Source organism: Palaemon carinicauda, chromosome 3, assembly GCF_036898095.1.
Source record: "Palaemon carinicauda isolate YSFRI2023 chromosome 3, ASM3689809v2, whole genome shotgun sequence".
NCBI classification, from domain to species: Eukaryota; Metazoa; Arthropoda; class Malacostraca; order Decapoda; family Palaemonidae; genus Palaemon; species Palaemon carinicauda.
Window position 1 is genome coordinate 66,557,983 of NC_090727.1, and position 27,371 is coordinate 66,585,353.

A 27,371-nucleotide genomic window follows, 5' to 3' on the forward strand; every position below is an offset into this window, starting at 1 on the left:
CTAAGAGAACACAGACCTAGATTCGACGTTGTGCAAAATAGAATTTAGATGACAGTTACGAAAGACAGATGAAAAGGTCTTCATAAAGTTGAAATAATTATTTGTAGGTTATATTCACATACAATTAATGTAATTTGATATACAAATTGTGGAATGAATCTGAAATAATCCTAAAAAGATGATTAATATTAATTTCCCCTCAGTCACATTTAGATAACTTGTTTGTAGTACTTTTTAACAATTCAAAAAATGATACGATCTAGAAAATGTCTTAGAGATTTAGAGGAGATTGACATTTGATTTAGCAACTAGTTAATGAAAACTTAAACTCGAGCAGTAAATTTCTTAGGATGAAGTCCTTCCTCATTTACATTTGTTGACCTTAATTGGTTTCCAAATGTCCAATTTCCTCATTTTTCAAAAACAATAATACATCATATAACGTCATTCCATTTAATATTACCTATAATAATTCCGGCTAATTATTCTAACAGGTAATATGAATCCATTATCAATAGGTATATTTGCTATTCAACTAGTTTTTGGACAACTGAAAAAAAATCATAATTATTAGGAAATTGCAATCAGAGTTTTAGGGCAAATAAACTTATCAATGTTGATCTGGAAAATTTTCAAGATAAATTCTGAGGTTGAGAATCTATAAAACTATCACAAAAGCTTCAAAATTTATGTACTGACATTTCAAGTTTCAGAGGGAAAAGCATTACTGCTTCAACTCATTCTAGTTAATAGCCCCAACAACTAAATAAAGACGCTGATAAACTTGGACTAATCTGGTATGATTGTTGTTGCAAAAGTTTATATAATTTACTGTTATTCTAACATTTATTTCCTCTTTAGTTAGTGATTGCTATTGAATATATAGGATTTAAGTAAAGTGAACTTCGTAACAGTGATTGTTATTGAACCTATGGTATATAAATGGAATGACTATTGTAACACATTTAGTGATTGCTATTGAACTTAAGGAATAAATAAACCGAGTGACCATCGTAACATATAACCACCAAAATCTGATCAGTGGATTATTTAAAAATATTTATAGCTCTGAGATGATATTTTCATAACGGTCTTTTAATACTCCATAAAAATTTGATGATAGGCTAGCCACTTCAGTGACACTATTGGTCTTCCCTTTGAAATCAGAAATGGATATAATTCGTCGATTGTTTTGCCTTCCTCTGAAAATTTCTGGAATTTTTTTTTTTCTGTAGTAAATCCGAGATTGATAGCTGTTGATCTTCATCATAAGTGCACACTCGTAGTGTGATTTTCTGTGTTGAGCTGGAGGCTATCAATGATTTCCCTTTCTGATGATTCTAGTCTGAAAAATCAGTAAAAGATGTTAATTGTACATATACGTAATTAGTATAAAAACACCTTACTGTCCACTTTAAAATGACTATTTTTAGTAAAATGTTCTGCATGATAAACTATATATATAAAATGTTCTAATTTATTGAATACAGAAGTGGGAATCAGTACTGACTAGACTTGCCCGTGCCATTTATAATAGATATTACAACCGAAATAATATCTTGTTAGGGTGGAAAAGTATTGCCTCCTAAATCCTAACGAGGACATATCTCTCTTCAATAATCTAATGATTGGCATCTGGAAATCCGCTGACTAACAGGAGCTCCCAAAATGCTCATGATTACTCCCTGTAATTTTCTTCAAAAGATTACAAATCCATTTCCTAATGAAACATTCTACCTTACACCACAGTGGATACCTAGTCAAAACACAAAGCCTAATAAAATATTTGTATAAAAAAATTATGGATAAATTGAGCAAAAAAAAAGGATTTACCAAGACGTTAAGTTTCATGTGTAGAATATTGCTTAGTATACAAGAATAAGGCTGTGGAAATTATTAATTAATGTGGTTTTTTCACTTGAAAAATGGACCTGGTATTCATAAATTTATCAAGTAAATTTATCACTTTTGTAACAAATGACTGATTAAATTTTCATTATATTATGTGTGGATCCTCCATAACCTAACTCCAGCTATCCTATAATGATTTATACGAGTGGATCTTTTTTGGTAAACCTTCAATCATATGAATTGACCAATTCTACTTATCTTGCCTTGGTCTATGGAACATTCTCTCTCTCTCTCTCTCTCTCTCTCTCTCTCTCTCTCTCTCTCTCTCTCTCTCTCTCTCTCTCTCACACACACAATTAGTTCATTGGCAAGATTATTCAACGTTTTGGTTTTTGGTTTACGGGTATACTTTATCGAGGGACTAACCTATCCAACACTGTTAAACTAACAACTTGGTTTCACAGGACACATGTCTTTAACATTACTAACAAAATGTTTCTTGCTAATGCTTAATACTAACAAAACAACAATGTTTTTTGCTAATGCTTAATACTATCAAAACAACAATGTTTTTTGCTAAAGCTCAAACAATGTTACCTAAAATAAAAAAAAAATAAAACCTATCCAACTTTATCCTTTAATTATATAATCCAGCCTTTATCCACCATTGGTTTTCTGGACATAGGAAGAGAGAGAGAGCGTAAGTGTGTACAACCCAGTGGGTGGAGTCAAAAGTGGCTTCTGAGTGATGGCTGGTAATTAAGGACACCTGTTTCCGATATTCAACATTCGAGTTCCAGTCAAGCGGAAATCATAATCCTATTAAAAGACGAAGATTTGAATTTGTTTATGAACAAAAATTGGAAATCCAACACAATACTAATCTATTGGCAATCAAAATCCCATCTTAATTCATTAATAATCTAATACTACTTTAGTCTTGTAATAAGAGCACTAATATCTTGTAACTCCCTTCAATTGGCAAAATCTAGAATTAGTCAACCTATCAATTGTTAATGCAGTACAGATACAAGAAAATCCTAGTGTAATCTTCTTACAAGTAAAATCTGCCTTGAATAGCTAATAATAGAATTATTTTAATTGAATCTTGCTCAATCCACCAACTTTGACAGTCTCTAATCATCATAATACACAAAAATGTTAAATCCAATATCAATTTGACCTCAATCTACGAATAAGTCAACAGTTTTTAATACTATTCAAATCTAACAAACAATGCTCTTTATTAACCTTACCTTTAGAATTCCAGTTACTACAGCTAGCTGGTTTTCATATACTATGCTTTCATTAAAGTGCAGAAAAATTATAAGCCTTCAACTTTGCCTCTCATAGCTCATTGCTCCAGATACACCTGATAAAAAAAAAGTAAATATTTCAGTCTTTTCCAACATTTTGTATAGTTATATTGCGGAATTGAACATGAATTTCTTGCTTTTACAATTATCTAGAAGGACCTTTCAAAGATCTATTGATTGGTATTAATGAGTAGACGATCATGAGTTTAGTTTTTTTTAAGAAAATATGAATACCTATTGCCAGATATTTTTCAATGAACAATACTCATCACCTACTTTCTATAATTAGTAAATTATTATTGGCTCAAACTATTAATTGCTACGTTACTCATCCCCTTGAATGGTGCAATTATCGTGGATTCACAGGGGAAGCAGTATTTTACAGGAGGGGATATCATAAAACAAAATCTAATGTATTGCATTTGTACAATTAACATATGGGAAGTATAAATCCACTAAAACCAGGAGTAAAACCACACAGCACAATTGTATCTTAGGAAATATGACTAATTCGGAGATAATTTGTATTTTTCCTAACTATACAAACCTTAGCTATTCAACATGGGTTATTACTTTAGTGTAGCAAAAAAAGACGAGCCATTAGAATTTTACCGAGGGTTTACTATCCCCATCGCTAGTTAGCGGGGGGGGGGGGGGGGGGTTGCTACCCCCCCCCCCCCCTCACACACCTGTGTGATGAGCTCACTTTGCTTAGAGGTAGGACTTCACGGGGACAGGGCTGGCGGGCAAGATTGATGAAATAGCTAAGGTTTGTATTGTTAGGAAAAATACAAAATATCTTCGAATTTGTCATTTGTTCCGTAACTGAAATACAAAACACGCTATTTAATATAGGTGACTCAACCCTTAGGAAGGGTGGAAAAGTCCCAGCCATACTGGCTTTTGGCTTTGCCCGGGGACTCATTATCTGAGTGTGTCAGTACTCAACAATAAAGAGTCCCTGCACCTCGCTACGCAAGGGCTGCGGCCTACATAAGCTGTGTGTGAAGGGTTATGTGTGACTCGTCCTAGGAAGTTGACCTGAAGCTCTTTAGATGGAAAACTTTAGGCTAGGACTTACCCAATACCACCTCGTCAGGGTATTGGGACGAGACAGTATTAACGTAATACTAGGAACACAAGGAAGCATGGTTTACCTGCAGTGGTTTGAGGTCAGCATGCAGAAAACCCAGGATGCTGCTTTCTCCAAGGAAATAGAGGATGAAGAAAAGAATAAGGGCCAGACAAATCTTTTTATTCATGCAGACTAAGACCGGGTAACAATGCCCTCAAAACTCTGCTACCTGTCCATTGAGGAGCCTGAGGTTAGACCAGCTGTTGTGCAGCCAACACAGGGCCGATAGAGAACGTATCGAGCCTCCTGTGTGTCACGTCTTGCAGGTAGTGGGCTGTGAAGGTCGTCTGATGCTTCCACACCCCTTCTTGTAGAACCTGTGTCACTGATTAGTTCTTCTTGAAGGTCAGGGATGTAGCTACAACCCTGACATCATGCGCTCTAAGGCGACATGACGGAGGAGGGTCAGGATTCAGGGACAGATGGATCACCCTACGAATCCATGCGGAGATGGTATTCTTGGTGACCCTCCTCTTTGTTCTCCCAGTGCTCACAAACAAAGCTTGCACTTGGGGACGAATGCAGCCGTTCTTTGAGATATAACCTCAGACTCCTTACTGGACACAGTAGGAGATGGTCTGGGTCATCTGTTACAGAACGAAGACTCAAAATCCAGAAAGAGTCGAATCGAGGATCCGGCACTCCTGGATTCTGTGTCTTAGCCACAAACTCAGAGGTGAATCTGAACGTTACCACCCCTCATCCCCTTGCATGGGCGATGTCATACGAGAGACCATGAAGTTCACCGACTCGCTTGGCCGAGGCCAAAGCTAGTAGGAACACCCCCTTCCAAGTTAGGTGGCGATTTGAAGCCTGGCGAAATGGATCGTAGGGAGGCCTCCTAAGAGGTCTGAGAATTCGAACCATCTTCCCTGGAGGAGGTCTCACTTCCGACTGAGGGCAGGTAAGATCGTATCTTCCTATGAATAGGGAAAGTACCAGCAAGGAAGAAAAGTATGCTCTTTTGGGCCTGAAGGCCAGACTTGAGGCTGAGCAATAGCCTTTCATTGCCAAGACTGAAAGGCGCATTCTTCCCGCAAATAAACGAAGAACTCCGCTCTTGCTGGAATTGTGGTATCGAGTGGAGAGATACCCCTTCACGATTCCAATCACAGGAAACTCGCCACTTTGCCTGGTAGGTCCCTGCGGAAGAAGTCTTGCGATTTACTGCCAGACTGACTGTGTCTGCGGTCTCCATGCTGACCGAAGTATTCTTTAATCTGGACCTCTGCCCACAGAGTTCGCCTCCTTACTGATCCCAAGGCAAGGGTGCTAAATGACACCGGATTTGTCCTCAGGGGAGGTAGAGATGTTGTGAACAGGACGCGATATCCCTGACTGCTTACAGAATCCATCCAGGAAACGGCCCTGAGTTGCTGCAACCTGTCTGTGCAACCTTGTAGGTATCCCGCCGCTGGCAGACATGCAGGGGAACAGCCAATCCTAGGGTTTGCGTCCTTGGTTGCCCCTTCTAGGATTCTTCCCTCCCTTGGGGAACTTTTTGCCTTTCTTGTCCTTGACCGGAAAGGGCTTAGATCCCACTGTCTTGGCTGCCGTTGATTTGGTAGGCCGTGGCTGCTGAGGTGCTGGTTTATAGGGCTTGAATGTCAAAGCCCCATATAGGAGGGAGTCTCGGTGACTTCCAACGCCTCTCAGCCGCCTGCTTCACGTCCTTAGGCTCAAACAGGTTCGTTCCCATAACGAAGAATGTCTGAGCCTGAAGATTTGGTGCTAGAGGACTCCCGGTATTTCTTTGGAGTCCTTGACTCCCTCCCGGGAGGAATGCAGGACTCCAACAACGACGGAGGCAGGATCTTCTCTATCTTTATTCGAGAAAACATATCACGCGAGATGGGGTTTCCATCAATGGTGTGATTGGGGAACGTCTCACCTCCCGTGACTCTCCTGTGGGTGGGAAAACTTTGTCCGAAGGTGAAGGAGAAATGTCTGAGGAGGGAGAGTACCTGCCTCGAAGACTTACGAGGGGACAGCTACGTCCTCGGAGAAGTTACCTCGTCCGAACTCCTCTTTTCCTCCTTGGGGGAGTGGTTGCAGCCAAGGATTTGTGGCTCCATTCAAAGAGAACAGCTTGAAAGGCTGTGCTACCGCTCTGATTAGAGTCCCAAACCTGGCTTCCGGCCGACGGTTGTGCAGTCAGACACTCCCTCTGGAGGGGAAGTCGCCTGTAAAAAGATAAGGACTGCATGTCCCTGGACCTTTCTGGAACCTTCCCCCCTCCGGCAAGCACACTGTTCTGTGCTTGTGCGCTAGGTTGAAGGATCAGCTGACAGGACGATCAGGAACTGGGATGTATACTTAAAAGGGAGGGCATCCCCTGAAGAGGACCAGGCAGGTCTGCTTCAGAGTCCAGAGCCGACGATCCACACTGGAAGTACTGCTTGATACTGCGAGGAGTGGTCTCTATGAGAGACCTCTCCCGCGAACGGGAGAGGGGCCCTTCGTAGAAGAGATTTGGAGACACTGCAGGCTGAACCACTGGTGAGCACCTGTGCGCTATCTCAGTAACTTCAACGATGTGCGCCAATGCGCAGGGAACGTTGGCAAGCAGTGCCCGGAACAGGGTGTCTCTGGATAGCAGTCTCAGGAACAGCAGGACCAGCAGGCGAGCGCTTGCGGGCAATTGCACGCGAGCGAGCAGGAGAACGTTGGCGCGGAGGGAATACCTGGCGCTTGAGGGACTTACTCAAAATGTGAGAAAGCCCCTTTGCCCCGAAGGGATCGGTGTCCGTTGGATAACGGTGGGCGTGGGTGTGGGCGCCCGCAGCGCGTCAGCAGCCAGGAACGGAGACGTCAGGTCAGCAGGTCTAGGAGAACGAGACCCCAAAGGATCAGAGTGACTAAGGGCACGAGAGACTAAAGGCCTAAGGTAGCCTGAGTTGCGAGACTCCGAAGGGTCAGCACAACCAGAAACCGAAGTTTCCCTATCACTAAACACCGAAGTGTTGGAGTGACTAAAGTTACGAGAGCTCAAGAGTTCTGCGTAACTAATGTTACGAGACCCCGAAGGATGAGCGTAACGGGAAACAGAAGTTTCCTAGTCACTAAACACCGAAGTGTTAGTGACTAAAGTTACGAGAGCCCGAGGGATCAACGTAACTAAAGTTACGAGACCCCGGAGGGTCAGCGTAACGAGAAACCGAAGTTTCCCTGTCACTAAACACCGAAGTGTTAGTGACTGAACAGCAAGCTGGTCTAAACAGGAACAATCCTCCGAAGAGGAGTCTCTATGAGTGGCCTATCTCGCGAACGAGAGAGGTGAACACTTCGTAGAAGAGATTTGAAGACACTGGTGATGGTGCCCCTGAGGGCCGTAGGGTCAGCAAGCTGACCTATAAGGAGCAATCCCCTGAAGAGGGGTCAAAACTGATCCTGCAACTGCTCAGCCCCTTGAGCATAGCTACAGAAGAGACCGCTCAGCCCCAAGAGCATAGTCACAGGAAGTTCCATGGACTGGCCTTGCAACCACTCAGCCCCTTGAGCATGGTTACAAGAGCGGTAGCTCAGCACCAAGAGCAACCTCCTAAGGACCAGGAAAATTAAGGTATGATTAGTTCCCCCTCTGCAGGGGGGAGATCTCACACCTGGGAAGGGAACCTCCTTCGAAAGGAAAGTGACCTACCCCTGGAGGCGAACCTCCTTATTTTTCTAAGATGAGGTGAAGAGCTGACAGTTGTCACGGGAGAACTTCTAAGAGAAGGGATAACGCCCATGACGATGCCCTAGAGAGACGGCAGAGACAGCAGACTCCCCAGGCATAAACAGGACAGCTCTGCTTCGTTGGCACACTTCAGTCAAACGAAGAAAAACTGCATAGTCAACTGGGGAAATAAAGTTAAATAATTATTTAACAAACTACGAAGAGTAACCCTGAGGGAATAGCAAAACATAATAATTAAAAATTAAGTATGCGCCCTCCTCCTCCACTGACATTCACGGGAGAAGGGGGAGGACGGAGAACTTTAACAGAAAACAGAATCATAACAATTATATTCATGTAACTGATTTTTGAATGTTCATAAATAGTAAGAACCACTGACCCCCGAAGGGAAGTGTTCCCCAGAAGCTGAAAAGTTAAAAATACAATTAGATCTAATTACAAATAATTGAGGCAAATAAAACAGAAAGCAACTCGGCCTGCAACGGGAAAGAAGTTTCCTTAATAGTACGTAGTAGTAGTAAAAGGGGTGAATGACCTTGAGTAGAGAGAGAGAACGTAGTCAAACTAAACTCCCACATTCCCTTCGCTGAGAATCCAAGTTTCCCTTCGGAAAGGAGGAACAGCAAAAATAAAAGATGAATGAAGAAAGTTCAGCAAAGACGATTCCCCACGGCGGACGAATTAACGGAAAGCCGAAGGAAACGACCGAAGGACCAAGAGAGGCCGCGCCCCATGACGAGAAACCGTGGTGCGCTAGCACTACCGGTGTCGTTGTCATACACTACCACACAGCACATACACTGAAAAGAAAACTTACTACATTTCTATACACCAAAATATATACATAAACATAAAGAATGTTTATATATATATATATTACAAGTATAAGAAAAAGTAAGTAAAAAGACAAAAAGAATTAATGGCTGTCAAAAAGCGAGGGTGAAAGCGGACACGTCCGCTCACCACCCAAGCCAAAAGTAAAGTGAGCTCATCACACAGGTGTGTGATGAGCTACCCCTCCTTACCCCCCCGCTAACTAGCGATGGGGGTAGTAAACCCTCGTTAAAATTCTAATTGCTTGCCATTTCAGCTACGTGAAAGTAATAACCCATATTAGATAGCGTGGTTTGTATTTCAGTTGAGGAACAACTAGGTTTTGGGTGGGGAAAACAGAGTGAAAGGCTAAAATGCATCATGTCTTAACCACACCCACCTAACCTAGCCTAGGGTTCTTGGTGATTGTCTTCATTGATTGGAGTCTTCAACCCTTGTAACTTTCCCTTTTCTTAATGATTCTGTCACCTCATAAACACTATATAGAACTTTATTACACCACACTTGCTTTAATTGAGTGCCATTATAAGTAGATTGTATTCTCCTAAAGTACTTGTTACATACATGGTAGCCAGTGAGTAAATGAAGAGAACCTTATAATCCTATACTTTTTCCCCACAAGCCCTCTCTACTAATACATCAGGCATTAACTCCATACACTTTAAGAAATGGCTGTTACATAAACATTTCTGAGACCTGTAACATAAAACTTTTAGAAGCTTAATTTAGTTCAAAAGGTCAAATAGGGAATATGTTAAGAGAAATATTAATAAAACGACCATAAACCCATATAACAGTAGCATAAGCATAGTTAGTCACCTCTGATATTATAACGCAGAAAAAAGATTGAGACAACAGTTCTTTTCATATTTGTGTCCCTTTGGTATTATCCTCTTGCCTCTTTAAATTTATAACAAAATATCCCAAAACAGTAGACAATCTATCACATCTTACAACCAAATCCAGTTTTGATAAAAATGTTATTTTCATTAGTAAAATAAATTTTTGAATATACTTACCCGGTGATCATATAGCTGTCAGCTCTGCTGCCCGACAGAAAAACCTAAGGACAAAATACGCCAGCGATCGCTATACAGGTGGGGGTGTACATCAACAGCGCCATCTGTCGAGCAGGTACTCAAGTACTCCATGTCAACACAGACCCAATTTTCTCCTCTGCCCACTGGGTCTCTATTGGGGAGGAAGGGAGGGTCCTTTAATTTATGATCACCGGGTAAGTATATTCAAAAATTTATTTTACTAATGAAAATAACATTTTTCAATATTAAACTTAGCCGGTGATCATATAGCTGATTCACACCCAGGGGGGTGGGTAGAGACCAGCATTACATGTTGACATTATTATGAGCTAAGTATTTTGTATTTCATTTTAGCAGTTATTCAAAATAACAAACATAAAATAAATAAGTACCTGGTAAGGAAGTCGACTTGAACAATTACTCTGCCTTTTTAAGTACGTCTTCCTTACCGAGCCTCGCGATCCTCATAGGATGCTGAGCGACTCCTAGGAGCTGAAGTATGAAGGGTTGCAACCCATACTAAAGGACCTCATCAAAACCTTTAATCTAGGCGCTTCTCAAGAAATGACTTTGACCACCCGCCAAATCAAGTAGGATGCGAAAGGCTTCTTAGCCTTCAGGACAACCCAAAAACAATAATAAAACATTTCAAGAGAAAGATTAAAAAAGGTTATGGAATTAGGGAATTGTAGTGGTTGAGCCCTCACCCACTACTGCACTCGTTGCTACGAATGGTCCCAGAGTGTAGCAGTTCTCGTAAAGAGACTGGACATTCTTAAGATAAAAAGACGCGAACACTGATTTGCTTTTCCAATAGGTTGCATCGAACATACTTTGCAGAGATCTAATTTGTTTAAAGGCCACGGAAGTTGTGACAGCTCTAACTTCGTGTGTCCTTACCTTCAGCAAAGCTTGGTCTTCCTCATTCTGATGGGAAAGAGCTTCTCGTATTAACAGGCTGATAAAATAGGATAAAGCATTCTTTGACATAGGCAAAGATGGATTCTTAACTGAACACCATAAAGCTTCAGACGGGCCTCGTAAAGGTTTTAAACAGAACTTAAGAGCTCTTACAGGACATAAGACTCTTTCTAGTTCATTTCCAACCATACGATAAGTTTGGAATATCGAACGATATTGGTCAAGGCCGAGAAGGCAGCTCGTGTTTGGCTAGAAAACCAAGTTGTAGAACATGTAGCCGTTTCGGATGAGAATCCGATGTTCTTGCTGAAGGTATGAATCTCACTGACTCTTTTAGCTGTGGCTAAGCATATCAGGAAAAGAGTCTTAAAGGTGAGATCTTTCAGGGAGGCTGATTGTAGAGGTTCGAACCTGTCTGACATAAGGAATCTTAGTACCACGTCTAAATTCCAACCAGGTGTAACCAAACGACGCTCCTTCGTGGTCTCAAAAGACTTAAGGAGGTCCTGTAGATCTTTATTGTTGGAAAGATCTAAGCCTCTGTGACGGAAGACTGATGCCAACATGCTTCTGTAACCCTTGATATTGGGAGCTGAAAGAGATCTTTCTTTCCTCAGATATAAGAGAAAGTCAGCTATTTGAGTTACAGAGGTACTGGTCGAGGATACGGATACTGACTTGCACCAGTTTTGGAAGATTTCCCACTTCGATTGGTAGACTCAAAGGGTGGATGTTCTCCTTGCTCTAGCAATCGCTCTGGTTGCCTCCTTCGAAAAGCCTCTAGCTCTCGAGAGTCTTTCGAAAGTCTGAAGGCAGTCAGACGAAGAGCGTGGAGGCCTTGGTGTACCTTCTTTACGCGTGGCTGACGTAGAAGGTCCACCCTTAGGGGAAGCGTTCTGGGAACGTCTACTAGCCATCGAAGTACCTCGGTGAGCCATTCTCTCGCGGGCCAGAGGGAAGCAACTAGCGTCAACCTTGTCCCTTCGTGAGAGGCGAACTTCTGCAGTACCTTGTTGACAATCTTGAACGGAGGGAATGCATATAGATCTAGATGTGACCAATCTAGTAGAAAGGCATCTATATGAACTGCTGCTGGGTCCGGGATTGGTGAGCAAAATATTGGGAGCCTCTTGGTCATCGAGGTTGCGAAGAGATCTATGGTTGGCTGGCCCCAGGTGGCCCAAAGTCTCTTGCAAACATCCTTGTGGAGGGTCCATTCTGTTGGAATTATTTGTCCCTTCCGACTGAGACAATCTGCCATGACATTCAAGTTGCCTTGGATGAACCTCGTTACTAGTGAAATGTCTAGACCTTTTGACCAGGTGAGGAGGTCCCTTGCGATCTCGTACCATGTCAGAGAGTAGGTCCCTCCTTGCTTGGAGATGTACGCCAAAGCCGTGGTGTTGTCCGAGTTCACCTCCACCACTTTGCCTTGAAAGAGACACCTGAAGCTTTTCCAGGTCAGACGTACTGCCAGTAGCTTCTTGCAGTGAAATGCATTGTCCTTTGACTCGAGTTCCATAATCCCGAGCATTCCCTACCGTCTAATGTCGCACCCCAGCCTACGTCCGATGCGTCCGAGAAGAGAACATGGTTGGGAGTCTGAACAGTCAGGGGAAGACCCTCTCTAAGGTTGATATAGTCCTTTCACCATGTCAGACCAGACTTTATCTTTCCGGAAACCGGGATCGAGACCGCTTCTAGCGTCTTGTCCTTTTTCCAGTGAAAAGCTAGATGGTATAGAAGAGGACGGAGGTGTAGTCTTCCTAGTGACACAAATTGATCCACGGATGACAGGGTCCCTACCAGACTCATTCACAGCCTGACTGGGCAGCGTTCCTTCTTCAGCATCTTCTGGATGGATAGCAGGGCTGGGGGTTGATCGTCTTGTTCAGCAACGTCCTCATCAGAGGGTTCCTCATCCGAAACTGATGAGGAAACGGCAACGGAGTGGGCAACGTCTGACTCGCTGAATCCGGTCGCACTGGTGGATGCGTGACGGAGCCGGACGCAATATCATGGCACTGCTGCACAGTCTGTGAACTGTCAACAACCATGGGTGCGCGAGGAAGTACAGCGCCAACCCGAAACTGTCTAGACTGTCTGGGTTGTGCAGTCAACACCCTACCGGGTTGCTGAGGTTGACGCACTGCGTCACAACAAGTCACCTCTGCTGGTTGTTGAACGTCTTCCTAGTGACACTGAACGTCAACAACCACCTCCGAGCGTCGCTAACGTCAACGTGCGACTGGCAACCCACACTGGGTCGCATCGGTGGAGGAACCACCTCAACTGGCAGACGCGAGTAGGATACCTCAGCGTCAACAGGGCGCACAACCCACCGGTTGGAAGGTTGTGGGCCAGAAGGTTCTTCTCCGTATAAAAGTCCTCTATCAAGGACACAAGCTTGGACTGCATGTCTTGCAGCAAAGCCTATTTAGGGTCTACGGGAGCAGGTGTGGCAACAGACGGGGTTAGCGACTGAGGCGGAACCATTTACCATCCCTGGAAGCCTTGTTATGTGTGACATAATAGTACAGCAAAACTTCAAAGGCTCGCAAAAGTTGAGAAGTTGACCTGTAAACAACTTGGAGCGTCTCCTGGCTAGGCGCCAGGGCGAGTCTACCAGAATTGAGAAGTCTATCTGGGCAGAGGCATGAACTCCCAAGCCGAGAACTTCTCTCGTGTCCTATCAGACTCTCGCTCTATAAGCCAGTTTAAAAGAAGGGAAATCAAAGGCTGTATCCCTAAAACTCCTCCTGGTGCAAAAACCAGTCGCCTAGCCAACGTAACGCTCTCTAGGAGAGCGAGAGAGCACTAGCTTAACAACAACGGCTTTGAAGTAGCTAGGCCTAGTGTAAGTTCTGACGTTAGGCGAACGAGGAGCAGCAGTTACAAGATCCGGACGAAGATCCTTAAAAAATCATCATGATTTAATTAAAGTCCATAGGAGGCTAAGCAGCTTAAGGCTCCTCTCCAAATGACAGAGTCCTCAAAGGAATATCAGTAGGAGGGAGAACAGCACTTTCTCATCTACAGGAACCTTGTCCGAGAAAAGCTAGGTTATCTCAGTGAGGGTCTCACTGGTGCATTAGCAGCAGACCAGAAGGCAACGTTATGTAACTGCTTGACAGTCTGTGAACTGTCAAAAACTGAACTGTCAACCACAACAGGTGCGTGAGGACATACAGCACTGGTGCATTAGTAACAGACCAGAAGGCAACGTCATGTAACTGCTTGACAGTCTGTGAACTGTCAAAAACAGAACTGTCAACCACAACAGGTGCGTGAGGACATACAGCACTGGTGCATTAGTAGCAGACCAGAAGGCAACGTCATGTAACTGCTTGATAGACTGTGAACTGTCAACAACTGAACTGTCAACCACAACGGGAGCGTGAGGACATACAGTGTTCACTCGAGAATACTTTGACTGTCTATACTGAGCAGTCAAAACAACTCTAGAATGCGGAGGTTGACGCACCGCGTCAAAACACGGCAGCTTAACTCCACCCTCCTGTTGTTGTGGTAGCACACGAACATCAACGGAGGGTTCCGTGCGTCTGTGAACGTCAGCATGCGTCTGGCAGGGTCGACTGCGCATGGGTGGAGGAGCTCTCACAGCTGGAGTGTGGGAGCAGGCAGCCTCAGCGTCTGCTGGGCGCACAACCGTGGTAGGTTGTAGGCTAACGGGTGCAGCGTCAACCTTCTCCGCACGATACTCCTGCATAACAGCAGCTAACTGAGTCTGCATAGACTGCAGCAAAGACCACTCAGGGTCTACAACAGCTGGTGCGGCAACAGACGGAGTTACTGCCTGTTGCGGTACCGCTTTGCCTCTCTAAGGAGGTGAGCAGTCGTCGGAAGACTGCAGCGAGTCCGAACTGACCCAGTGGCTACAACTGGGCCGTTGGACTTGCGCGGAAGGGACCGACTTGCACTTAATAAGCTGCGAGACCTTGGTCCATGGTTTCTTACGAGAAACCTCTTCCGCAGACGAGAAGTAAATGGGCTCTCTCGTCTTTGTGTGGGTGGGGCGATCTTGGGTAGATACGCCCGAAACCACGGAGGGAAACGTCTGTTCGTTGATCAAGGCCTGACGAACCCATAAGTCGTTCGACATTACTTCTCCCCTGGGCTTGGGAGCTTGCAAGAGGTCCCGGACTAGGTGAACGACAGGCACGAACAGACGAACCCTCGGACGCAACACTAACACTGCGCATATCACTTTATCACTTCGATTTTCTGTTTTGCACTTATTTCACTGAAATCGAAACTTTTACTGATTTCTACCTGAAACACGCAATTCTACCCTTCATTAAAAGGTAGTAATTGCGAAAACAGTCGTATAATGCAGCTCATTAACACTAGCAAAAACAGAAAACATATAAGGATAAAGAATTCAGTGGCTGGGAAAGAGACTAAACACTAGTTCAACTAAACTACGTTTACAATCTCTCACCGCACATAGCCTGGGGACAAGAATAAAACCCTAGAAACGTTTTACCTTCTTCCCCGTACAGCGACTAGGGAGGAGAGTGACACGAGAACAACGTTACCCGCTTGAACGGAACGTTTTATTTTTTCCTCTCTCTCCCTCCGTCTCTATCTATCTCTCTCTTTCTCTCTTGATTTCGCACCTGAGAGAAGAGCCCAATTATATATCGTCAAAAAAACATGTTATATGGCTAAAGGAAAAAACCGAAAGGTTTTCCAAATAAAAAGTTCCTTTAATTTAGAATTTAAACTATTTAAGTTAAGAAAGAATGAACGAAACGTCAGAATCGATTTACTCTTACTGCAAAGTGAAACCGTGATACAATCTCTCTCTATCGTAACGATAGAGCGCATGTTGAACGTCCTGAACGTCAACAACTGCGTAGTCTAAAAAAAAAAAAACTAAATGTTAGTTCATCTTTGAAAACAGTACGAAGACTATCAAAGAAATTCTTTCATAAAACATTAAAATTAAAAAGTTATAAATTCTTTAAAGGCTAAAGACGATATAACGGGCTCAACGTTGATTAACTTCGGTTCCAAGTTAAGACCGCCTACTATCAGGAAAGGTCGCAAATAAACAAAACAAAAATTTCTTTTTATATGTTTATAATAAATGGAAAGTTAATCGAAGAGGCCTAATAAAGGCGGAGAGATATAAAATAAATAGATCTATAACGTGTTAAGCAAAATTACTAAAAACCTAAACACACTTCCGTCTAAGGGAAGGGTCGGCCATTTAAAAGTGAAAGAGAGTCCATACTCTCTTAGTCACCATAATTAAATCTATCCAAAACGAGTTCAAGTTTTGAGATGAAGATAAAACCCCTGCATAGCGAAAGCTCAAAACTAGAATAGTGTACTTCACCAAATAGTTGTGAAAACAAATCCAGTTAGTAACAGCGTATTTTAGTAGGTCTTGCCAGTGGCACGACAGAGAGAAAATTGGTTCTGTGTTGACATGGAGTACTTGAGTACCTGCTCGACAGATGGCGCTGTTGATGTACACCCCCACCTGTATAGCGATCGCTGGCGTATTTTGTCCTTAGGTTTTTCTGTCGGGCAGCAGAGCTGACAGCTATATGATCACCGGCTAAGTTTAATATTGAAAATATTTAAGTATGATACAGTTACAAAGATTTATACCACTAATCTTTTTTAATTGTGCAATGTACAGTAAAGCTTTGATTATTTGAGTTAAATTTTGAACAGGAATTAGTCTTGTGATAGGGAAAGATAGGATATACCTCCATAATTTGATTTTATCTACAGTATTGTATGTTAAGTTGGGTTACTTGCTCACAATTTGATCATATCTACAGCATTGTAAATCATTATGTAAGGGAGTGGGGAGCATTGTTCTTAGCCTGGCTAGGTAAGGATCCAGCCTCCTAAGTTAGGTTAAAGTTAGTACACAATCTAATTTTGGTTAGGTGGTAAGGTAGGGAAAGGAACAAACTTGTTTAAACATATGAGCCAGCCCAATTTTTGTTTTATATAATATGCAGCACTGTGTAGTAATACCTTGAAAAGGTTGCCTTGGATTCTATGTCTGGATTTTAGTTGCAGTGTATAACATTGTAGGCTAAATAATGGGAAGGACATGTCAGCTGTATGAACTCACCTAGCCTGATTTAATTTGCATTTTTTTAGGTCTCACTAGGTGGGAGAGGAGTTTAAATTAGATGGGTAAGGACATGTGGCCTAGGCTAGTACATCCCTACTTTACTCTGTGTGTCCGTATATATTGTACACTTATTTTGGCAATATTACGTAATGAGTGATTAATTCTGATATAAAGATTGTAGTCACATTTTGTTTGTCTCCACCCCACCTACATTCTAATCTATATTTTTCTTGAATAAATCACAGGACAAAAATTTCTTCAATACAATACAATAAATTACAGTAAGCATAATATTTTTCCAATTTGTTAATAATGTGTTCATTATCAACAATGAATAGCTTTTGTTACTTCTCTATGTTTGTTTCCACTCAACTTGATGCCTACCCATTGCACACTGAAAACTTTTATGCCTCCATGTCACTTTGTACCTAAATTGCAATGTAGTTAACAGCTATAAGTGGGTACCATATAAATGGCATTTGTCTTAATAACCAAATCCGTTAGAACTTAAAGCTGATGAAATATATTTATATGAGGCACATTTGCAAATTAACACTGAATATTGACAAACAGGGCACTTGCCAGATAGTGATACGATGTTATGAACATTGAGTCAGAACTTGACACGAAAATAGTGAAAATAAAATTAAAAAAAACACACACATTACCTTAATTGTATCTATGAGTATGTTGGTTAATGAACTAACACTTATTATTCACTAGCAGGTCTTTGCTCCGCTGTGGCTAGCCTCGCTGGCAATAAAACATTATTATTGCTCTAGGCATGTGGTACATTTGCTACATGTTACCAGAGTGGGCAGGTATTTTGCTGCACAAAAATTCGGTGACCCAATCACTACCCGACAGCCTGGAATAACTGGTTATTCTGGTATGAGATGACTATGGTACAAGGTGACTATGGTATGAGGTGACTATGGTACGAGATGACTATGGTACAGTGACTTAGGTACGGAGTGATTTAATCCGATTTTCTCCTGCATACACAATGGCTCCAGTCAATGAGCATGTTTCGCCAATGAGAACGTGATAGCTGTAGAAAATGCACTACTATTGGCTACTGGTTTTGGGGGGTTTTCAAACGAGTTTTAAAACTATGAACTGTTTACTTACGCATTGCACTTTACCCCTATCTCTGGCAATATGAATAAGCCTCATCTCAAATTGCCCAATCAGATTCTAGATAAATATCAATAATTTTTTATCGGGTTTTTATTAAAGTCGTTAAAAAATGCACTTCGATGGTTCATTTCAAATCAAATAATAAACTCTTAATTTCTCATTTCAGTTATGAGTCATGATTGGCAGTTGTGAAGGGTGTAAACTAACCCAGTTCAACACTCAGGTAGTCTACGTAACAATTCCAAAACTTGACAATTTTATGTAACCACAGTTTTCTTCAAGAGATATTAAGAGTCCTAAATATTCTAATCTATTATCATGCCAAAGTTCGAGCTTAAAACCCTTGTGGTGTAATTTAAGGCTTACCCAAGTGCTGGGCGTCCCAATGCTATTGCTACTCTTCACCCATAAACATTAAACTCCGACTAATATAGTATGACAATATATCATCCTAGGTCAGGTTATTAATGCTAAGATATATTATGGTGCTTTTATAGTGACCTAAATGGCTGGCGTGAGCAGCACATCCATGTACTGCTTGCTAGAGTAGAGGAGCAGTGATATGGTTATTTGCGATAAAAGTTAAGCCATCACTTCGTTTGCAAATAAACATGATCTTACTGCTCCTCTGTTCTGGTATGCGGTACATGGATGTGCTGCGCATGCTAGCTGTGTGGGCCACCAAAAAAGTATCCTAATTACCTATAATTCACATCAAATCTCTAATAGTTTATGCATGCTCCATACATAAACCATTAGAGAGATTTGATGTGAATGATAGGTAATTCGGATACTTTATTGCAGACCTACACAGCTAGAATGCGGAGCACATCCATGTACCACATACCAGAACAGAGGAGCAGTAAGATCATGATTATTTGCAAACAAAGCGGGCTACGACCAAGCAAAAACCATTTAAGGGACAGCAAATCACGATGCTTGTAATCGGACCATGTTAAAGGTTTAGAAAACAGTGCTCTGCAGAAAATGGTACTATAGAGAAAACAATGCTTGAGAAGTACCTCTGCCACAGTTATTTCACCGTAATTTTTTGAAAAATAATTTTGCCTGCTACTTTTCTTCTTGTTTTGTAAGATTCTAACATTATTACCTTCTGTAAATCAAGAGTTTTCACTTTGTCCCACCCAAAACCTTGATTCCCCCCTTGGGGAACCCTCATTACTATTGGGTATATAGGGTGGTCGTAATCGTAAAACGACAGTTTTGCAGAATATAACAAAACACAATAGAATACGAACACTAGAAAAAATGTTTTTCATGCAAAATTGGATTGGCTGAAGTATACTAATATGTTATTTTTATTAGTAAAATAAATTTTTGAATATACTTACCCGATAATCATGTAGCTGTCAACTCCGTTGCCCGACAGAATTCTATGGAGGGATACGCCAGCTATCACAATACTAGAAGGGGGTGTACTTACCAGCGCCACCTGTGGCCAGGTACTCAAGTACTTCTTGTTGACACCTCCTCAATTATTCCTCGGTCCACTGGTTCTCTATGGGGAGGAAGGGAGGGTCGATTAAATCATGATTATCGGGTAAGTATATTCAAAAATTTATTTTACTAATAAAAATAACATTTTTCAATATTAAACTTACCCGATAATCATGTAGCTGATTCACACCCAGGGGGGTGGGTGAAAACCAGTGTACAAGATTAAAGGATAGCTAAGTATCCCATATTTCATATAACAGTTATCTCAAATAACAATGAAATAATAAGTACCTGGTAAGGAAGTCGAATTGAACCGTTACTCTGCCTCTTTTTTAAGTTCGTCTTCCTTACTGAGCGCAGCGTTCCTCTTGGAGGCTGAATCAACCCAAAGGTGCCAAAGTATATGGGGTTGCAACCCCTACTAAAGGACCTCTACAAAACCTTTAACCCAGGCGCTTCTCAAGAATGAATAGACCACCCGCCAAATCAAAAGGATGCGGAAGGCTTCTTAGCCTACCGTAACAACCATAAAAACAACAATAAAAGCATTCAAGAGAAAGGTTAAAAAAGGTTATGGGATTAAGGGAATGTAGTGGCTGAGCCCTCACCTACTACTGCACTCGCTGCTACGAATGGTCCCAGGGTGTAGCAGTTCTCGTAAAGAGACTGGACATCTTTAAGATAAAATGATGCAAACACTGACTTGCTCCTCCAATAGGTTGCATCCATTATGCTCTGCAGAGAACGGTTTTTATTAAAGGCCATCGAAGTAGCTACGGCTCTTACTTCGTGGGTCCTTACCTTCAGCAATGCAAGGTCTTCCTCCTTTAAGTGAGAGTGGGCTTCTCTAATCAGAAGCCTTATATAATATGAAACCCCATTCTTGGACATGGGCCTCGAAGGTTTCTTGATGGCACACCATAAGGCTTCTGACTGTCCTCGAAGAGGTTTAGACCTCTTAAGATAAAATTTGAGAGCTCTGACAGGGCAAAGAACTCTCTCTAGTTCGTTACCTACCATGTTGGAGAGGCTAGGTATTTCAAACGATCTAGGCCAAGGACGTGAAGGAAGTTCGTTCTTTGCTAGGAATCCGAGCTGAAAAGAACATGTTGCAGATTCGGTCGTGAAACCAATGTTCTTGCTGAAGGCATGAACCTCACTGACTCTCTTAGCTGTTGCAAGGCAGACGAGAAAAAGAGTCTTGAGGGTAAGGTCCTTGAAGGAAGCCGACTGGAGAGGTTCGAACCTAGGTGACATAAGGAACCTTAAGACTACGTCTAGGTTCCAGCCTGGAGTGGATAGACGACGCTCTTTAGACGTCTCAAAAGACTTAAGAATGTCTTGAAGGTCCTTGTTGGAAGAAAGGTCCAAACCTCTGTGGCGGAGAACTGAAGCCAACATACTCCTATACCCTTTAATCGTAGGGGCTGAAAGGGATCTCTCATTCCTAAGATGTAGAAGGAAGTCAGCTATTTGGGTCACAGAGGTATTGGTAGAGGATATTGAATTGGCTCTACACCAGCTTCGGAAGACCTCCCACTTAGACTGGTAGACTCTACGAGTGGAAACCCTTCTCGCTCTGGCAATCGCACTGGCTGCCTCCTTCGAAAAGCCTCTAGCTCTAGCGAATCTTTCGACAGTCTGAAGGCAGTCAGCCGAAGAGCGTGGAGGTTTGGGTGCAACCTGTCTACATGAGGTTGACGTAGAAGGTCCACTCTTATAGGTAGAGTCCTGGGGATGTCGACTAGCCATTGAAGTACCTCTGTGAACCATTCTCTTGCAGGCCAAAGGGGAGCAACCAGCGTCAGCCGTGTCCCTTCGTGCGAGATGAATTTCTGCAGAACTTTGTTTATTATCTTGAACGGTGGGAATGCGTACAGGTCGAGATGGGACCAGTTCAGTAGAAAAGCATCCACATGAACTGCTGCAGGGTCTGGAACAGGGGAACAGTACAGCGGAAGTCTCTTGGTTATGGAGGTGGCAAACAGATCTATGGTAGGTTGACCCCACAAGGTCCAAAGTCTGTTGCACACACTCTTGTGGAGGGTCCATTCCGTGGGAATGACCTGATTCCTTCTGCTTAGGCGATCTGCTGAGACGTTCATATCGCCCTGAATGAACCTCGTGACCAGAGTGAGGTTTAGACCTCTTGACCAAATGAGGAGGTCCCTTGCGATCTCGTATAGGCTCCTCGAATGGGTCCCTCCTTGCTTGGAGATGTAAGCCAAGGCTGTGGTATTGTCTGAGTTCACCTCCACCACTTTGCCTAGCAGGAGGGACTTGAAGTTCAACAGGGCTAAATGAACTGCTAGTAGCTCCTTGCAGTTGATGTGGAGTAATCCCTGTTCTTCGTTCCACGTTCCCGAGCATTCCCGTCCGTTCAAGGTCGCACCCCAGCCCGAGTCCGATGCATCTGAGAAGAGATGAAGATTGGGGGTCTGAATAGCCAACGATAGACCCTCCCTGAGAAGGAGGTTGTGCTTCCACCACAGGAGAGTGGTCTTCATCTCTTGGGTGATTGGGATAGAGACTGCTTCGAGAGTCGAACCCTTGTCCCAATGAGCTGCAAGATGGAATTGAAGAGGGCGGAGGTGGAGTCTCCCTAGCTCGACGAACAGGGCCAGTGATGAAAGGGTCCCTGTGAGACTCATCCACTGTCTCACCGAGCAACTGCTCCTCTTCAGCATGCTCATGATGCACTCTAGGGCTTGGCTTATCCTGGGGGCCGATGGAAAAGCCCGAAAATCCTGACTCCGAATCTCCATTCCCAGGTACACAATGGATTGGGAGGGAATGAGTTGAGACTTTTCTATGTTGACTAATAGACCCAGTTCTCTGATTAAGTCTAAAGTCCAATTGAGATTCTCCAGACAGCGACGACTCGTGGAGGCTCTCAACAGCCAGTCGTCTAAGTAGAGGGAGGCTCTGATGTCCGATAAGTGTAGGAATTTTGCTATATTCCTCATCAGATGAGTAAAGACCATAGGAGCTGTGCTTAGGCCAAAACACAGGGCTTGGAATTGGTAGACAACCTTTCCGAAAACGAATCTCAGGAAAGGTTGGGAGTCTGGATGAATAGGAACGTGAAAGTAGGCATCTTTCAAGTCCAACGAGACCATCCAGTCCTCCTGCCTGACCGCTGCTAAGACCGACTTCGTCGTCTCCATCGTGAACGTCTGCTTGGTGACATACGCGTTGAGCGCGCTGACGTCCAGCACCGGTCTCCAACCCCCTGTCTTCTTGACCACAAGAAAGAGACGGTTGTAGAAGCCCGGGGATTGATGGTCCCGGACTATAACCACTGCCTTCTTCTGCACAAGTAGCGACACCTCCTGGTGCAATGCTAGCCTCTTGTCCTCTTCTTTGTAGTTGGGAGAGAGGTTGATGGGCGATGTGGTCAGAGGTGGTTTGAGGCAGAATGGAATCCTGTAACCGTTCCTCAGCCAACTGACAGACTGGGCGTCTGCACCTCTCTTCTCCCAGGCTCGCCAGAAGATCTTGAGTCTGGCTCCTACTGCTGTCTGGAGATGCGGAGAGTCAGTTTTTTCCTTTAGATGTCCTGGAGCCTTTCCTGGACTTGCTCCTGTAAGAGTCTGGACGGGAGCTTCCTCGGCTGGGGGCTCTACCACGAAAGGGCGGTATGAACCTCGTAGCAGGGGTATCAACCACTGGGGAGCGATAAGTCTTGGGGACTGAGGTAGCAACCTTAGACTTACGAGCCGATGAGGCTACAAGATCGTGTGTGTCCTTTTGTATCAGGGCAGCAGACAAGTCCTTAACCAGCTCTTCGGGGAAGAGGAACTTCGAGAGCGGAGCAAAAAGGAGTTGTGACCTTTGGCAAGGTGTAATGCTGGAGGAAAGGAAGGTACACAGCTGTTCCCTTTTCTTCAAAACCCCTGATACAAACATCGACGCAAGCTCACCCGATCCATCCCTAATGGCCTTATCCATGCAGGACATTAATAGCATGGCAGAATCCTTGTCCGCAGGAGAGGTCTTCTTGCTGAGGGCCCCCAGGCACCAGTCAAGAAAGTTGAACATCTCAAATGCTCTAAACAGTCCTTTCAGTAAGTGATCCAGGTCTGAGAAGGTTCAGCAAACCTTAGAACGCCTCATTGCAGTTCTCCGAGGCGAGTCTACCAGACTTGAGAAGTCAGCCTGGGCAGAGGCAGGTACTCCCAAGCCTGGTGCTTCTCCTGTGGCATACCAAACGCTCGCTTTCGAAGTGAGCTTAATCGGCGGGAACATGAAAGAAGTTTTGCAAAGGTGTTGCTTAGTCTGCAGCCACTCCCCTAAGATCCTTAATGCTCTCTTAGAGGACCTTGCTAGGACTAGCTTAGTATAGGAGGACTTAGCTTGTTGTACGCCCAGCGAAAACTCAGATGGCGGAGAGCGGGGAATAGCAGAGACAAAGTGGTCTGGGTAAACCTCCCTAAGCAGAGCCAAGACCTTACGAAAGTCAATAGACTGTGGAGAAGGCTTGGATTCATCCACGTCTGACGAGGGATCCAGGTGTGCCTCCTCATCATCAGACGCCTCATCACCAGAGTGTAGCGAAGATATTGGACAAGAATGCTGAACAGCAGAGTCAGAACGAGTAGGAACAATATTAGTGGTTTCCTCTTCAAGTAACTGTTGAGGGAGAACCTGAGGCTCAGACTGCAAAGGCTGAATAACAGACAAAGCAGAAGGAAGGCGCATGGGTGGAGGAGGCTGACTCCTAGCATGAGAGGTTGAACCCAAGAGTTGCGCTTGCTGAGCGGTTGGCGGAAGCGGAGTAGCAAGTTCCTGTTCCTGTGGTGTGAGCGGAGCGTGATGAGGTTGAGGCTGCGCAGAACAAGGTAAATGTCTCGCAAGCTGAGGCTCCTGAGGCGCAAGGCCAAGGTGTAGTGGAGCTTGCCTTGTGGATGGTTGAGCTCGCTGCAGCGAGAGCTGAGGAGACTGACTCATGCACGGGAGAGGTTGTGGTACCTCAGCCGAGAGTTGCACCACTGGTGGAGCAGCAAGGGGAGGCGGAGGAAGAGAAGTATAATCCTCCTGATCCCATAGCAAAGGTTGCCTTAAAGAAGGCGGAGGCTGAACACCACTGGGAACAGCAAACTCAGACTGTGGCTCAACATCGTACGCCTGGCAGGAGGTACTGCGATCAGGCGGAGCAAGCGCAGGCGGAGCGAGCGTAGGCGGAGCGAACGCAGGCGGAGGGAGTGTAGGCGGAGGCGGAGGCGCAACACTCTCAGCCCGACACTCACGCATCAAGTCCGAAAGCTGTGCTTGCATGGACTGTAGTAGAGTCCACTTAGGGTCGGCAGAAACTACAGTAGGCTGAGGTAAAGCCTTAGCAGTCGAGCTCTGTTGTGGCAGAACCTTACTCCTCTTGGGCGGAGTGCAGTCGACAGATGACTGCGGTGAGTCAGAGCTGAGCCAATGACTGCAACCTGGCTGAGCACTCGCGGACTGGACTCTGCGTTTAAGTGGTCTCGAGACCTGAGACCAACGTTTCTTCCCTGACAGATGATCAGCGGACGAGAAAAAGACGGGCTCAATTGTCTGCAGGTGGGAGTGACGGTCTTTGGAAGACACGCCCGCAACCACCGAGGATACTTCTGTGCGCCTAACAAGGCCTGCCGAACCCTTATGCCCTTCGACATTGCTTCTCCCCTGGGCTTGGGAGCTTGCAAGAGGTCCCGGACTGGGAGGACGACTGGCTCGCACAGAAGTATCCTCACGCACCACACTGGCACTGACACTAGCACTTGGCACTGCACTGACACTAGCACTCGTCACAGCACTGGCACTAATTCCACCCATTGCACTCTTGACCTTAAGTTCCTTAACTTCGGCCATCAGAGACTTATGGTCACTTACCACTGACTCTACTTTATCGCCTAAGGCCTGAATAGCACGCAAAACAACAGACATATCAGGCGGAGGGCAAACAGTAGGTTCGGGGGTAGCCACTACAGGGGTAGGAAAAGGTAGGGGATCATGAGGTGAGGAAAACAGTGAAGAGTGAGAAGAACTCCTCCTAACTCTACCTCTCTCTAACTTAGTTGAATATTTTAAAAGACGGACAAATTCCAGTTCCGAAAGTCCGGCGCATTCCTCACATCGATTTTCTAACTGACAGGGTCTGTCCCTACAGTCAGAACAAGCGGTGTGAGGATCTACCGAGGCCTTCGGAATACGCCTATTGCAAGACCTACATCGTCTATGGGAGGGGGCTTGCGAAATGTCAGACATCTTGAATCCAAAGAGTTAGCCAAAGGGGTTTCCAAAATCAAGCAAAAGATCGTTAACCGTATATCAGGACTATATAAAAGCTATCTAGCTAATATAAGAAGGTTTCCAGTAAAGCGACAGCCGAAATCTGAGAGAATACTTCACCAATTAGCCGTGAACAAACTCGAAGATCATAAGCATATCCCAGAACGTCTTGCCGGAAGCACGACAGAGGAATAATTGAGGAGGTGTCAACAAGAAGTACTTGAGTACCTGGCCACAGGTGTCGCTGGTAAGTACACCCCCTTCTAGTATTGTGATAGCTGGCGTATCCCTCCATAGAATTCTGTCGGGCAACGGAGTTGACAGCTACATGATTATCGGGTAAGTTTAATATTGAAAAATCCTAACTTCCCACCAGGACTTCCATAATTAAGGAGTAGTGATCCATGCTTAAGCCTTATTAGGGAGTTTAGGTCTACCTAAAATATGTCATGCAAAATATGTTTTTCTTATTTTTTCACAATGGATCTAATACACTAAACAGGTTATCTGTCGAATAAACCAATCTATGACAATTAAGTGCACAAAATCACCCAAGTTACCAGAATTCTCACATTTGAAAAATGTTGCACACCACAAATATATAACCACTTACACATCAATTGGGTATTGACGAGAAACGAATCGCATTTTTACCTGCTTCTAATAATAGAGCGTCACATAAAAGGAAACTATTTAAAAATCAGTATTATTCAATAAAAATTGCATATCAATTTAAAAATGGTCAGCTTCAATAAAAATCTAATGTAGTGATGCTGTGATTTTTTTTTTGATTAACTGAGATTTGGTAAAAATATTAAAGTATCCTAGCTATCGCGGTAAATTTTTAGTTTCAGCCAAATTTGGAAAAATGCAATAAAAATATATTTGTTGCATCAGAAATAGTGTGGTTTCAATGAATTTAACGTTTATTTTGACTGCAAACCAACCGATTTAGAGATTTACTATGTATACCCTAGTTCATCCCACCAATTATGGGGGACACCCTTTGGGAACCGGGGTTTTGGGTGGGGGAAGGGGGGGGGAGGGTGTTGGGGCATTGAATGATATTTGCAATAAATGAATAATTAATGTTCCAGCACCCCTCCCCCATACCCCTAACTAGGCCTACCGGGGGGAGGGGGGTAGGGCCCCCCAGCGACCCCCCCTTAAAGCCACAGTAATTTTCAGGGCACCACAGAACCTAACAAACCCACCTAACCTAACCTAGGGGCCCTGTACCCCTACCGGGGGGGGGGGGCTTCGCCCCCTCTGCGACCCCCCCTTATGGCCAAAGTAATTTTCAAGGCACCGCAGAACCTAACAAACCCACCTAACCTAACCTAGGGGCCCTGTACCCCTACCGGGGGGGGGCTTCGCCCCCCCTGCGACCCCCCCTTAAGGCCACAGTAATTTTCAGGGCACCACAGAACCTAACAAACCCACCTAACCTAACCTAGGGGCCCTGTATCCCTACCGGGGGGGGCTTGGCCCCCCCTGCGACCCCCCCTTATGGCCACAGTAATTTTCAAGGCACCACAGAACCTAACATACCCACCTAACCTAACCTAGGGGCCCTGTACCCCTACCGGGGGGGGGCTTCGCCCCCCCT

The 27,371-nt window shown here is 44.1% G+C and overlaps 1 long non-coding RNA gene across 1 annotated transcript in view; it reads right to left on the reverse strand.

Annotated features, from left to right (window-relative positions):
- Nucleotides 1–976: 976 nt before the first annotated feature.
- The window catches only part of LOC137637688 (uncharacterized), a 28,018-nt gene continuing 1,623 nt past the window's right edge, over nucleotides 977–27,371 (reverse strand). The window contains exons 2-3 of the long non-coding RNA XR_011043758.1: nucleotides 3,108–3,223; nucleotides 977–1,345 (exon numbers count right to left, since the gene is read on the reverse strand). This is a non-coding gene — a long non-coding RNA (uncharacterized lncRNA). The remainder of the gene's footprint in view (nucleotides 1,346–3,107; nucleotides 3,224–27,371) is intronic.